Genomic DNA, 12,497 nt, shown 5'->3' with positions numbered 1-12,497 from the left:
AATTAGTGCTTAGCTATTTAAACATTTAACTTGAACATGTAAACTGTCATCTGATCTTTGAAACGACGACAAACATTTGTCAGGGTACAATAAAGGAGAAGGGCATGAGGCCAGTTATGTTTAAGACCACTGGATCTGCTTCTTATCTGCAACAAACTCAGCACTGTTCTTTCTCAATGCATTACCAACTCCCTAACAGACGTGTTTAAAGTAGGAATACTGAAGGCATTTCCTTTCTCCCTAAATCCAGCCTGCTACCGATCCCGAGTCCCTGAGTCCCAGGAATGGGCGCTTGGCATGTTGCCTCCTCACTCGCCGAGAGCCCAGACCGCACTTGGCGTAGCTCGATCGCTACGGCCCGCGCCCAGCCCCCCACCCAGACAGCATCCTAGCAACTGCCAGCGCTGCTCGCTTTCCCCTGGGGTCTCATGAAACACTGACTCCTGAGCTGGGACACCTGGGATGCGTCTGGAGGTGGACTAACCAGCTGCTCAGGGCTGGGTTAGCACTCTTGTGCAGAAGCCAGAGGCTTCAGGCTGAAGGCCCTATTGCCTCAAACCCCAGCAAGGCTATTTTTCTGTGCAGAACAATCGTGATGATTATCCCGACTAGGTTTATTCAGAGCAGTTAAAAAACGACAGGGGAGAGAAAAGCTCACACGCCGATGTCGCTGCATGACATTCGCTCTCGCCTGGGACATGTGCAGATGTGCCATCGAAACGCCCGAGCACTGATCTTTCTATGGGCAGCCGCCAACTGCTCTTTTCTTCACATGCCTCCTAAACAGCTGTAGCATAATAGGCCAGGTGTCGCCACCGGAGGGAGGAAGAGTGTGCTGCTTCTTCCTCACACCGCTGAGCCCACAGAGCACGTGCGGAAGCACCCAGCGACTCCCCAGGGCAGGGTGCCCATCCACCCCTCGCGCGCGGGGTCCGGACCCCAACGTCTCTGAGGCTCAGGCGGCTGTGTGCATGGTGAGCCACCGCAGTCCCAATAAACAGAACTTTCAGCACCTCTGGCCAGCTCTCCCTGGGGGCATCCTTCTGAACTGATAGCTCCCAGTGCAGAACAAACGCCCTGTACACTCCGCCAGCAAAGGCAGGTCTTAGCTACCCTGAACCCCAGGGAGAAGGAAAAGATCTTCAATAGACCTAAAATAAGAGTTCAACAGCAGGGAGATGGTATCACTAGGTCTACTCTCCCAAAGTATTAGTTCCTTTGAATTTGGCAAAGATGAGCAAAGTAACCTGCATGAGAAGAATCACTTGCCATTGTGCCAGTTTCACTTACACACACCAGACAAACCAGACAGACAATAGCTAAGTTCACTTTGCCTACTTAGGCAAAATTTATCTCTTTTAATGCAAGTAGGCCATGCAGTATAATTAGCAATGAAGATTCTCAGTTAATTACATTACTATAAAGGTTAAGTGATTTATTTCTGTAATCAGTGTGCAGTGCAAGTCTACCAGTAATTAAGCATTGGTCCCTGTAAGGCCTAACTCACATAAAAGAGCACGCTGGTTGCAGCAGTCAAAACCCATGGAGAACTGAGGTATCTCTCTGAAGAAAGTACAGCTTGGCCATTTACCCTGGACATAAACACGTAAATCAGTTACTTTTTCTTGCTACACAAAACAGTACATATAGCTTTCACATCAAAGGCTCGGGGTGGCAAGGAGACAGTGGTCAGCATTGCTGCCTCGCAGCACTGGGGCCCCGTGTTCAATTCCAAACCTGGGGTCCTGTCTGTGTGGAGTTTGGATGTTCCCCTGTATTTGCGTGGGTTTCCTCCAGGTACTCCTGTTTCCTCGCACAGTTCAAAGGCATGCTGGAAGGTTAATTGGCTTCTGGGACAGTGCTGTCCAGGGTGTGTGTGTCTGTAAGTGTCCTGTGGTGGCCAGCTGTCCTGTCAATGCTGTGTGCGTCTGTAAGTGTCCTATGATGGCCAGCTATCCTGTCGATGGTGTGTGTGTCTGTAAGTGTCCTGTGGTGGCCAGCTGTCCTGTCCAGGGTCCAGGGTGTACCCTGCCATGCACATACTGCTCGCTGGGATATGATCTGGCTCACCTGCAACTGAGCTGCAGAAAGTGGTTAGAAAAGAGATGGATCAAGGGCTCAGCATTGTGCTGATGGCGATTTACACAAGCCTAGGAAAGCCTAGGTAAGTGACACCTTTACTTCACATTCACAGATGGGAGATCACAGCTTGTTAGTGATGTGAATACAGACTTTGCACAAAAAAGAACAAAATACAAAAAAATGAAAAAGGCTTCCGTTAAAAAATGAACTACTAATAGCTCTAATGTGAGAAAACTGCTTTGTGGTTGTTGGATAGAGAAAATATTACCCCATTTCCTTATAAAATGAATTCTACAAGTCATTGAAAAAGCAGAATTCCAACCACATGAACAACACGCACTTGGTGAAACAAGAAGGCCAAGTGCTGATGTCTGTCTCGCTAGGTTGTGCCTGCTGGAGATCAATCGGAAGCCTCAAAGCAACATTCCCAACATTCCCACAGGTTCATATCACCCCCCATCTGAGAGTCCAGTTTAGAAAGATGAACCTCAGCTTGCATGTCATAAACAAGCACAATGAAATGAAAACACTGCTCACCCTGAGACTCCGATTGATTTTACAGCTTCGTTTGTAAGATCTATGAAGGCTCCTGTGAAGCAACAGGCCGTTCCACAGGCTGCAGAGGCAGAAATCCAGACCCACTTTCTTGCGCTTTTCTTTGCATTCACTGATTAAAGCTATTACTATATCCTCAGAGTTTGCACCTTTTGCTTTTCATGCTCTGTATTACTTATCACACTGATGCTGCTTCCTTTCCAGATCACTAATTAATTCACTGTGACATAAACCCAGTGTGTTTTTACTAAAAAACAAGAAAAAAAAAGATGCTGGGATCCATGGCTGTCCGGTGGACACGCCTGTGACTTTTAACCCCAGCCTTCGAAGGAGGATACAAAAAAAAACCCACACAATACCAGGATGTCCCACAGGCCAAACCCACGTCACTCATTGCCAGGGCTGTGACGGGTGGGCTCTGCCAAGGCCCGGGCAGCACGCTGTCCCGGGAAGAAGAAAGGGGACCGTCCGGCGTGTAATCTTCGTCACCCTCCAGGCGGACGAGCCAAAGAGCGAGGAAATGAGAAGAACGGCTGCCAGGAGCGGAGGGCACGCAGCAGACCCATCCCAAACTGCGCAAAGTCTCGGGAATTTCGAGAGTCTGGTTCTTGCCCCCCATCCCAGCAAACTCATCGCATCGACCCGTTGATCCAGCACAGGGTGGAGCTGGAGCCTCGGGCACAAGGCAGGTACACCCTGGACAGGCACAAGCACAGGCAGACTGTGGGGGGGGGAGAATCAGAGCACCCTAAGGAAACCCACACAAACCTAGGGAGAACATGCAAACTCCACACAGATGGTACCTCAGGTCCAGAACTAAACCCAGGGTCCCAGAGCTGTGAGGAAGCAATGCTGACCTCTGCACCACCAGGCCTCCACATTCATCTGCTCTCTTTTTACAATTTGGTGACTTATTTAAAACAGGCTGATGGAGAAATCGCTTTAAACAACAATTCTCTGTGGCTTCTCTCGGACTGTCTCTGGTCCCAGACCTGGTGAACAGGGCGCAGGGGCTCATGGGCTCTCCACTCATGCCTGAAAGCCAGTCCTGGCTCTCCTTCACATTCTGCACATCCTTACCAACAGCAGCTGCCGGGTGCCTCTGTACTGTATACTAGACCACTGTGCTACTTCTTCATTCGTCCTTCATGGGTTAATAAACAGATTCAAAACCTCTTTGTAAAAATGTTTTCAATGTTTAGTGCTCTTAGAAAAATCATCTGATTGATATGCATTGTTTCATTTTTCAATGCATAAACTGAGGAAGATGGTGCCATCTGACATTTAAAAAAAAAAACAACTGTCTGGAAGAGAGAAAATGGGCTTTCAGTTTCTTCCACGTCCCTGTTTTCTTTACCGTCTTGTTGAGTGCATATTGGAAAGGCGCAGCAAAACACTGTGTAATTACTAAATCTGAAAGGCACAAAGGAAAATGGGATGCTCCTGAAAAGTGAATATTCTGGTTTTTGTGCTAGTCAATAGATTGCTGAAAAATTAGCCACAGCAGAACCTAAACTGGTTTACAATTTCAAGGAATGAAATATCGGTTTTTTAGAAGAAAAGACTCGTTCTAATTGAGGAACTGGAGACAGGGTGGCGCTGTGTGTGTTGATTTCTGTTAATCTAATTCCGTAAGAAGATTAATATGATTTCCGGAGCTGTACCTCTCCCTCAACATAACAACAATAAAAAAGAGACGTTAACTGCACGTCATGCTCTAGATTGTAATCTCAAAGCAGAGTTTTTTTCTCCCCCCAAACCCTGGTCTACAGCCAGCAAAAATGAACGGTGTCCCAGACAATTTTTGGTTTGGTTTTTGCATACCACTGAAGCTAAAAGACAGATCTCTGTGCTGCTCAGTCACTGTGAGCCAGGGATCTGGTTGCTGGATGAGAGCAAGAAAAACTGGGAGCGCAAAAGTTCTTTTAAAACAATGAGCTGATGTCTTCACGAATAAAGCTAACAAGTCACATCTCACAAAAGGCTACAATTTGAGAGATCTTTTGCTTTGAGGTGAACTAATCTGATTCCCAGGCCTTCTATTAGTTAACTTTTTTCCATTTCATATCGACTCCCTTCCAAATGACTGATTTATAAAGAGGCTCTCAGCCTGTGTGCCAAGCTGGGGAACAATAGACGCCCCCCCAGCTCCCGAATCCACCTATCAGAGTCATCCGTCGGCTGAGCCAAGGCGAGCTGGAGGAGAGAGGGCACTGCAGATCCCAGCGGACTTTGCTGCACTGCAAGCCCAGGGGACCTGACCTCAGTGGTGCACAGCCAGTGACCTGCACATCTCCAGTCTGCCTCCCATCATTCCCTCACAGGACGTCTCCACACCAATTCTCTCCCTTCCCACGCTTCCTCGAGAGGTGAAAGCTCTCGGGATCCCAGGCCTCAGCGGGTCAGATCAACCGCTTGCTCTAGTGGGCAACACCGGTCACAGCGAGGGTGGGCAGGAAAGAGGGCACGACTTGTTGGCAATCGAAGACAATCCCCCAGCGCTGCACTTCTCATCGGAGGAGGAGCAGCGGTTCGATCAGAGCCCGGCCCCTCCGACGGCCAGCAGCCATCGCCGGCCGAGACGACCAGGCTGCTTCTCGCTCTCTCCGAGGGTGGGATGAGTGAAAGACACGCCAAAGCGGAGACAAACGAGTGGAAATAAATAACTTCCACAGCTACTTAGCAACCGGAGTACCAGCCTTGAGAGCTAACGGTGTCCAACAGCAACTTCGTGACCAGCATTGCGTGGCCTTGAAACGAAAAACTGTTCGCAAAGTACCACATCCCAGTAACTCTCCTGCTTTTGTCAGTGACAGCCCAGAGACGGACCTCAGACTTCAGACTGCCCACGTCCGATTCGTCTCTACGTCATAAGCCCCCCCAAAAGAAGAGACTTCATTGCCTTTGGGGTGAAGACGCACTACGATACACACACACCCAGCCGTGAACTGGAGATGCTGGGACTTGTACAGCTCAACCTGTGCTCTGGGCACTGGATCAGAAGTTAACCTCCGAGCGAGTCGCCTTCCTTCGCACATCCTTTATGAAAACTCTGTGGTCTGGCAATAACCTCTTCCCAAGTCAAACCAGCTCCAAACCAGTTAGCAGGTAAATATTAAGCAAATGAGATGTAATCCGTCTGCACACGGATCTTAAGGGCCACTGCTTTGTCTCCACAGTATGCAAGTCGCCCATCCCTGCAGAAAGAGGACCCACTGCTCTCCTGTTTCACACCTGCCCAGCAAGCGGCAAGGAAGGGCCCTGCAGCACACCCACATGAGGAACCTCATCCCGGCACCTGGAAACGAGGGCTCATCAACACAGATCTAGCTCTTTACATCTTGTAGAACACTCAATCAATTCATTCCTCCAGTGTCTCAGTGGAATTGACAGGTCTTGTAGAGGACATGCGCTGAAAGCCAGCTTCCCTTGTGGTTGTGAGTCCACAGAGTTCATGGCGAATTTTGTAGTGAATTTAAGCCCAACACAACCAGAAAAATAAACCCCTAATGCACCTAATGGCTCAATATGCTTTCCCTGCAAGTCATACAACAGGATAAGATCTCGATATTTAAACGAAGACTAGTGGTTTTAAGAGGTGCTATTTTGGTTAATCAGGGGGAGCTCATTAAATAACATCCCTGTTTTTCACACGAGAGAGAATAAACACATTTGTACATCTCTATCCAAAAGGTTCTGGGGTACAATTTGGACCAGTAAGTCGAATCTGAATAACTTTTAAAAAAGAGTTTGTTTCCTCTCACTCTCTCATTAGGAAGAAAACATCTTGTGTTATTAATTCCCCAGCAAGCACATTAATCAATACAGAAGCAATGAAGCAGTTCATCAAGTCAAAGTGTTAATCACCTCAGCGTCACTCAAAACCCCCAGCAGAGAAGAGAAGCGCTTCTCAATCATCCATTCTGGTAGCTCTGTTGCAGGAATGTTAAAACAGAGCACAAGTGACGCAGGTATGGAATGAAGTGATCAATAACATAAGAAGATTGAATCTGGCTCAGTTGAGGCGGCAGTAAGAATTTTACAGTCCAAATGCACTTTCCACAAGAAAGAAGTTCATGATGGGACTTGAGGCACTCTAGAAGGCAAGGCTATAGCACTATTGAATCTTCAAGAATTCACCATGTCAAGAAATATTGTTCTGAATGGCATTTTTACAGATGTACGTTAAACGCTAAAAAGCATCCCTTTAGTGTCCTTTTCAAAAATCGCCACCAACATAAAATTAAATCAGAAGTCACACAGCAGAAAAATGAGTTAGGATGAGAATTTTTCTGTTGAAATAAAATGAGACTTCACGGGTTGTTTTACACAGATCAAAATGAAAGGATTTAATACAAAGAAAACCAACTTTTAGCAGACATGTGCACACAGCGAGCCAGGTCTGTCACTTCTGAAGCATGGAGCTCCTGTTGGAAACTTGACTAAGCACAACAGCTCACCACACCAGCAAAGCACCAGTTCTTGCAGTGGGCTTTTCCAAAGGCACTTTCAGGTCAGTTCAGGGTACAGTTAAACCTGCTCGGTGGAGGCGGGACTTTTCCCCCCAACAAACAACTGAGGTTTCTGAAGAACTTTTATTAAGGTCCCTAATGTAAGGTCCATTCTTCAACTAAACATCACAGGAATTCATTATAACACATGCACTTGGATTGGGAACCGGATACGACAGGAATCAATGCAAAATCTATAAAGTCATGACCTCTTACAGGGCAGATGTAGGAACTGGCGTACAGCAGGGGTACATTGTAGGCCCAATGCTCTTTTTGATCACTAACAGTTTAGATCTGGGTATAGTTAGCAAATTAACCAAATTCACTGATGACAGAAGTATAGAGGGAGTAGCATACAAACAGCATCAAGAGACTTATGATATGACAGACAAGATCGTGGATTTTGCAGACACATTTAAAATTGACTGCAAAGTGATCCACACAGGAAGTAGAAGCTTGCATTATACATATCACATGAGCAATTCAGAGCTATAGGACCTACTCCTGAAAGGGATCTGGGTGTTTATGCAGATTCGTCCATATGTTCATCAATACAATTGGGGGAAGCTATAAAACTGTATAGAAATATAGCAAAACAAGTGTGGAATTTAAATCAAAGGCAGTTCTAGCCAAACCTCTATCTCTTCAAGGTAGTCGAGAACAGGCGTCTCAAACTCTGACACCAGAGAACTTAAGGGCCCTCCGATTTTGTTCCGAACTGAGAAGTCAATTAAACCTAAATATTTCCTTTAAAATATTCAAGATTTAAAATGTTAGTTAATTACTCACAACGTTCACTTTTTTAAAGGTACAGTTGCTTATAAAACACATGGAAGCCTGGTTAGAAGAACTATATTTAGGATGTTAGTTAATTAGAGCAGTAATGTATGCGGAGTCTTAGCTGGAAAAAACACAAAGGTATCAGGCCCTCCCATCTGCGAGTGCATAAAATAGGGGTTATAGAGGGGGTCTGCTAAAAAACAAAATAAAAATTAGGAGGGAGAATAACGAACTTCTTTACATAACGAGCAGACCATGTGGAAGTCCCAGTCAGGCAGTTTAAGCCCCAGCTACAGGTTCCTTCAGGAATAATTTACACAGAAGTCTAGATTCACGCAGCCACTAAAGTACCAGACAAACCTGATGGGCAGAACCTTCTCACCTGCATCTCACCTACGTACTGTATTTACACTTGCTCCTACGTATTCTGCCATCATGTACCAGCGCACCATGAGAATCATTCCATACCAGATGCTGCTACGTCTTACAAATTCAGCCTTTCACACCAGCGGGTATCAAACTGTAATAGCCAATTAACACAAGCAATAAAGACAGCATCTGGAAAAGCAATCCAACCAGCTGTGACAAGCTCGTCCAATTGACTAAAACACAGAATGATATTTGGCATTCAAGACAGCACAAATCCTTGCCAAAAAAACAAGCAAAGAACACAACTTCACTAGACACACTGTGAAGTCTAAGACAGCTGCAGCTGAAGAGTTAATGTGTTCTAGAATGAATGACTTTTGACAGCGTTCACCAGTGTGCTTACCTCATAAGCTTAAAATAAAAATTAATTCAATACAGGGAGGGATTGCTTTTTTCAGGGCTGATCAACAAGTGCTTCTAGAAAGCTCATTGGCCTTATCTTTGATGAGCTAGATAATCAGAATTACCATTTGTTCCAGATCACTGGATCACTAGTTCTGGATCACTATAAACCTTTCAGGAGTGTGGCTCTCTAGAAACAAGCACATTGCATTCTGTGAGCAACGTTGGTCTCCAAAGCCCTGTCCCAAAACACTGCCAGAAAATTCTCACTGCCAATGACGTTGCTTAACATGCTAAGGAAGTTTCAAACTTAAAGTCTTGCACCTTTCTAGATCTATCTTTTATCTGCTACAGTTCCTTCTCAACAGCTTGCCGCTAAGCGCTTTTCAGAACTATGTTACAGTTAACAGCAACAGCAGACAGTGTGGGCACCCAGGAGAGGAAAACGAAACCTCCAGGTGGGAGAAAAGAAACCTCTGAGGGCCCCAGGCCCATCAGTTGCTCTCCTCTCTCCCAGCAATGCATTAGCAGTACATTAGACCCATGGGGTGTTTCCTTGGAAACAAAACCTGTGATCTCCAGGTCAGCACTTTCAAGGAAGGTACTTTGGGGGTCCCTTATGCTTTGTAGAGGTATCCCATCCATCTGTTTTCGAACGCTCTTTATCCAATTCAGGGCCAAAGGGGAGCTGAAGCCTACGCAGCATGTAATGGGCACAAGGCACGATACACCCTGGACAGGACACCAGTCCATCACAGGGCAAACACTGACACACACACACACCAGACAGTTAACTTTCAATATGTCAGTGCACTGTGGGAGGAAATGGGAGCAGCCGGAAGCAATCACAGGGAGAACCTACAAACTCCACACAGATAGCACCCCAGGTCTGGAATTGGACCCAGGGCTCCAGCGCAGTGACGCGAACTGTGCCACCCTATAGAGGTATTCTGTTCCTTAAATCCACAGATCACAGAAGCATGTCCAAGGCTGAGCCACTGAAACTATAGTCCATCGACACCTTCAGACTCTTTGTTTTTCTAACGAAAAATGACACTCAATGTAGCTGCCTTGAGAAACAAAACATCCACCAACTGCACTCACCAAACATATTTCTATATCTCTGGGCAACAAGTCAAGGTGCTCTAACCCTCATACACCAGAGCCAACAGGAATTCTACGTGTTTAAACAAGAAATGAACCAGGAAATCAAACAATGCAAAGTATATAAACACAACCCAGCCGAGAGGAGACAGACATCGTCCAGGAGCCTCACTTTTGTCTCACCTCCAGCAGACCAGAGCATTAAGAAAAAAATAAGAGAATGGAGTTTTCTATACTGATGGGCCCTTTATTTTTATTAATAACTTGGAATCACGCATATGTAGGGTATAGTTAAAGAAACAATCTTACAATGACATTTCTGAACTGAACACTCAGCAGTGACAGCACATACACTCTCCTCAACAAACACCTCCATGAGAACAGTGCCTTTTCTCCTGACTGTGTCCCGGGTTGAGTGCAGGTCACAGAGCCAAACGCAGACGGGTAACAGCCATGGCAGAGACACTCTGGGCTCTCAAAACCAGACACCTGTCTGACAGGTGAATGTTGCTGGTGTACCCCTGACACAATTACACTCCGTGCTCTCAAAACCAGACACCTGTCTGACAGGTGAATGTTGCTGGTGTACCCCTGACACAATTACACTCTGGGCTCTTAAAACCAGACACCTGTCTGACAGGTGAATGTTGCTGGTGTACCCCTGACACAATTACACTCCGTGCTCTCAAAACCAGACACCTGTCTGACAGGTGAATGCTGCTGGTGTATCACTGACTAAATTACACAGAAGGGGGGGGGGGGAACAGCTTTCCTAGAAAATCAAGCGTCTCCTGCTCAACTTTTCACGACATAATTGTAGCAGAGGTGCCAAACACAGGTAACTGGAGCAGTAGTGTCACTCGCGCTCAGCAGTTTGGGAGAATTTCCTACATACAGAAATTCACCAAAATTAAAGTGAATAATTTCACATAAGAGGTGAACAAGTTTGCATCACTGACCTAAGTTTCAGCGTATAGCGTGAACCACAATGCATTAGAAACGTTCAGGCGTAAACTAACGTTATTAATAAGAGTATGTAGACACCAAACGGGGGGAAAACTCTGGAAAGCCTCCTGTATTCTGTCTATTCGAATTATTTCAAACAGTAATCAGAAATTACTTCTTACTTTCCGTCTATCTGATAAAACGGCTCTTTCTTCAGGACTGAACCTTCCAACAATGTTGAATTATTAATTTATTTATAACCGGGGAGCAACAATTTATATTCACACGACGGCGTGCTCCAGGGCATTATTTCCAGAGCCGTTGTACTCGGTTTTCTGGCTAACACAAGTAATTAAATAATCCTCACCGCAAGCAAACCTGAATTCTGTTCTAAAAAAAAAAAGAAATCATATATTTGAGTTAGAAATCCACGCAGTCCATTGTATTCCGTGATATATACCGGCCTACCGAGCTCCCCAGATCCCATCGCACCTCAATTTTACTCGCTGTCTCCCTGCTCTTCCACACAGGACCTGGAGAAACACACACTGTCCCCCTAAATACCAGCCAGACATCTTACTTCGCAAAACGCAGAATCACTTTCTGTGCGATTTGCGGGGACAAAATTCGTATTGCAATCGCGTCTCACTTAAAAAAAGAGAGAGATACATTTATTCCTTTGCAGTATCGCCACCCCTCCTCGGTCGCTACTCTCTAACTCGTCCGCTGGCGTGTTTTTCCCCCTTTCTTTGAAGAATAAACAGAACAAATACGCAGGGTTTAAAAGACCACTTGGTGTGTTAGCTTAAACCCTCCTCTCCACACTCCTCCGCCGCTCGTCCTAGCGAAAGACCGAAAGCGATACCGGACCCGAGCCGCCGTACAGAACCGGCACAGGAGCGGTGCGTAACCCCCGTCCCCCGCTTGCAAGAAAATTACACATTTCGCCAGAAGGGCATGCTTTTTTTTCTCGCACCTGTGCAATAAATTATAAACAGCGTTGCATTAAGCTACTCACCACCGAATGGTTGATCTATTTAAAGGGCCAGGTCCTCTCTCCCTCTCGATCCACCGAGCCCACCCCCTCACCCGAACCGGAGTCCACCCTACCCCCCTCCCTCGCCTCTTGTGACAGCGCGCTCTCACACAAACATGCTTTATTTTCCCTTCCCTCGGAGCGGACCGAGATCGGCTCGCAGGGAGGCGGGCCCTGTCCGGCCCCGACAGCCAATCGGCACGCGTCTCGGCTTACACTACAGCCGGGCGGGTTAGGCTGTGCCTTCCCCAGCGCCAGCGATTTTGGTCGAAGTAGCTGCGGTTTTATGGCTGCTTGCCTTCGGCGCAGTACTCCTTCCAGGCATTAGCCTGGTGTACTAGCTCAAACCCTTCATGTCTTTACGAGCTGTGGTCTGAGTGGCAGCTGTTCGTCCTGCATCTGGCTGAAGGGGGCCAACAATTATCCCAACAATCTGTCCTGGTTGAGATGCACACCTTCAAAGACGCTTGGAGCTTTGCATTGTCCAAGTGTATATACTGTAGTGCAGTAATTATTTTGTAGGTTTCCTTATTCATATTTACATTATTACCAATTTCGATTTCGTTATTTAATTATGAGTAGTAGTATTGGACAAAAGTTTAAGGCCTTAAACGTAAGAGGTACAAATCACCTGCAGGTCAAAAGGCTGGCATTTCTAAACAGTCTGAGAACAGAACAGATCTCAGCAATATTATCTCATGTTTCACACAACC

The 12,497-nt window shown here is 46.3% G+C and overlaps 1 protein-coding gene across 4 annotated transcripts in view; it reads right to left on the bottom strand.

The window, feature by feature from the left end:
- Positions 1-11,882, bottom strand: part of gng7 (guanine nucleotide binding protein (G protein), gamma 7) — a 99,731-nt gene extending 87,849 nt beyond the window's left edge. For 3 of the 4 annotated variants that reach the window (XM_015365554.2, XM_069186203.1, XM_015365556.2), the window contains exon 1: positions 11,767-11,882. The gene's annotated coding sequence lies outside the window, so the exon portion shown is untranslated. The other variant, XM_015365555.2, reaches the window with a different exon arrangement.
- Positions 11,883-12,497: the final 615 nt, after the last annotated feature.

The sequence above is a fragment of the Lepisosteus oculatus genome, chromosome 29 (assembly GCF_040954835.1).
Source record: "Lepisosteus oculatus isolate fLepOcu1 chromosome 29, fLepOcu1.hap2, whole genome shotgun sequence".
Classification (NCBI taxonomy): domain Eukaryota; kingdom Metazoa; phylum Chordata; class Actinopteri; order Semionotiformes; family Lepisosteidae; genus Lepisosteus; species Lepisosteus oculatus.
Note: the sequence above shows the minus strand (reverse complement) of the source record. Positions and strands in the feature narration are given on the sequence as shown.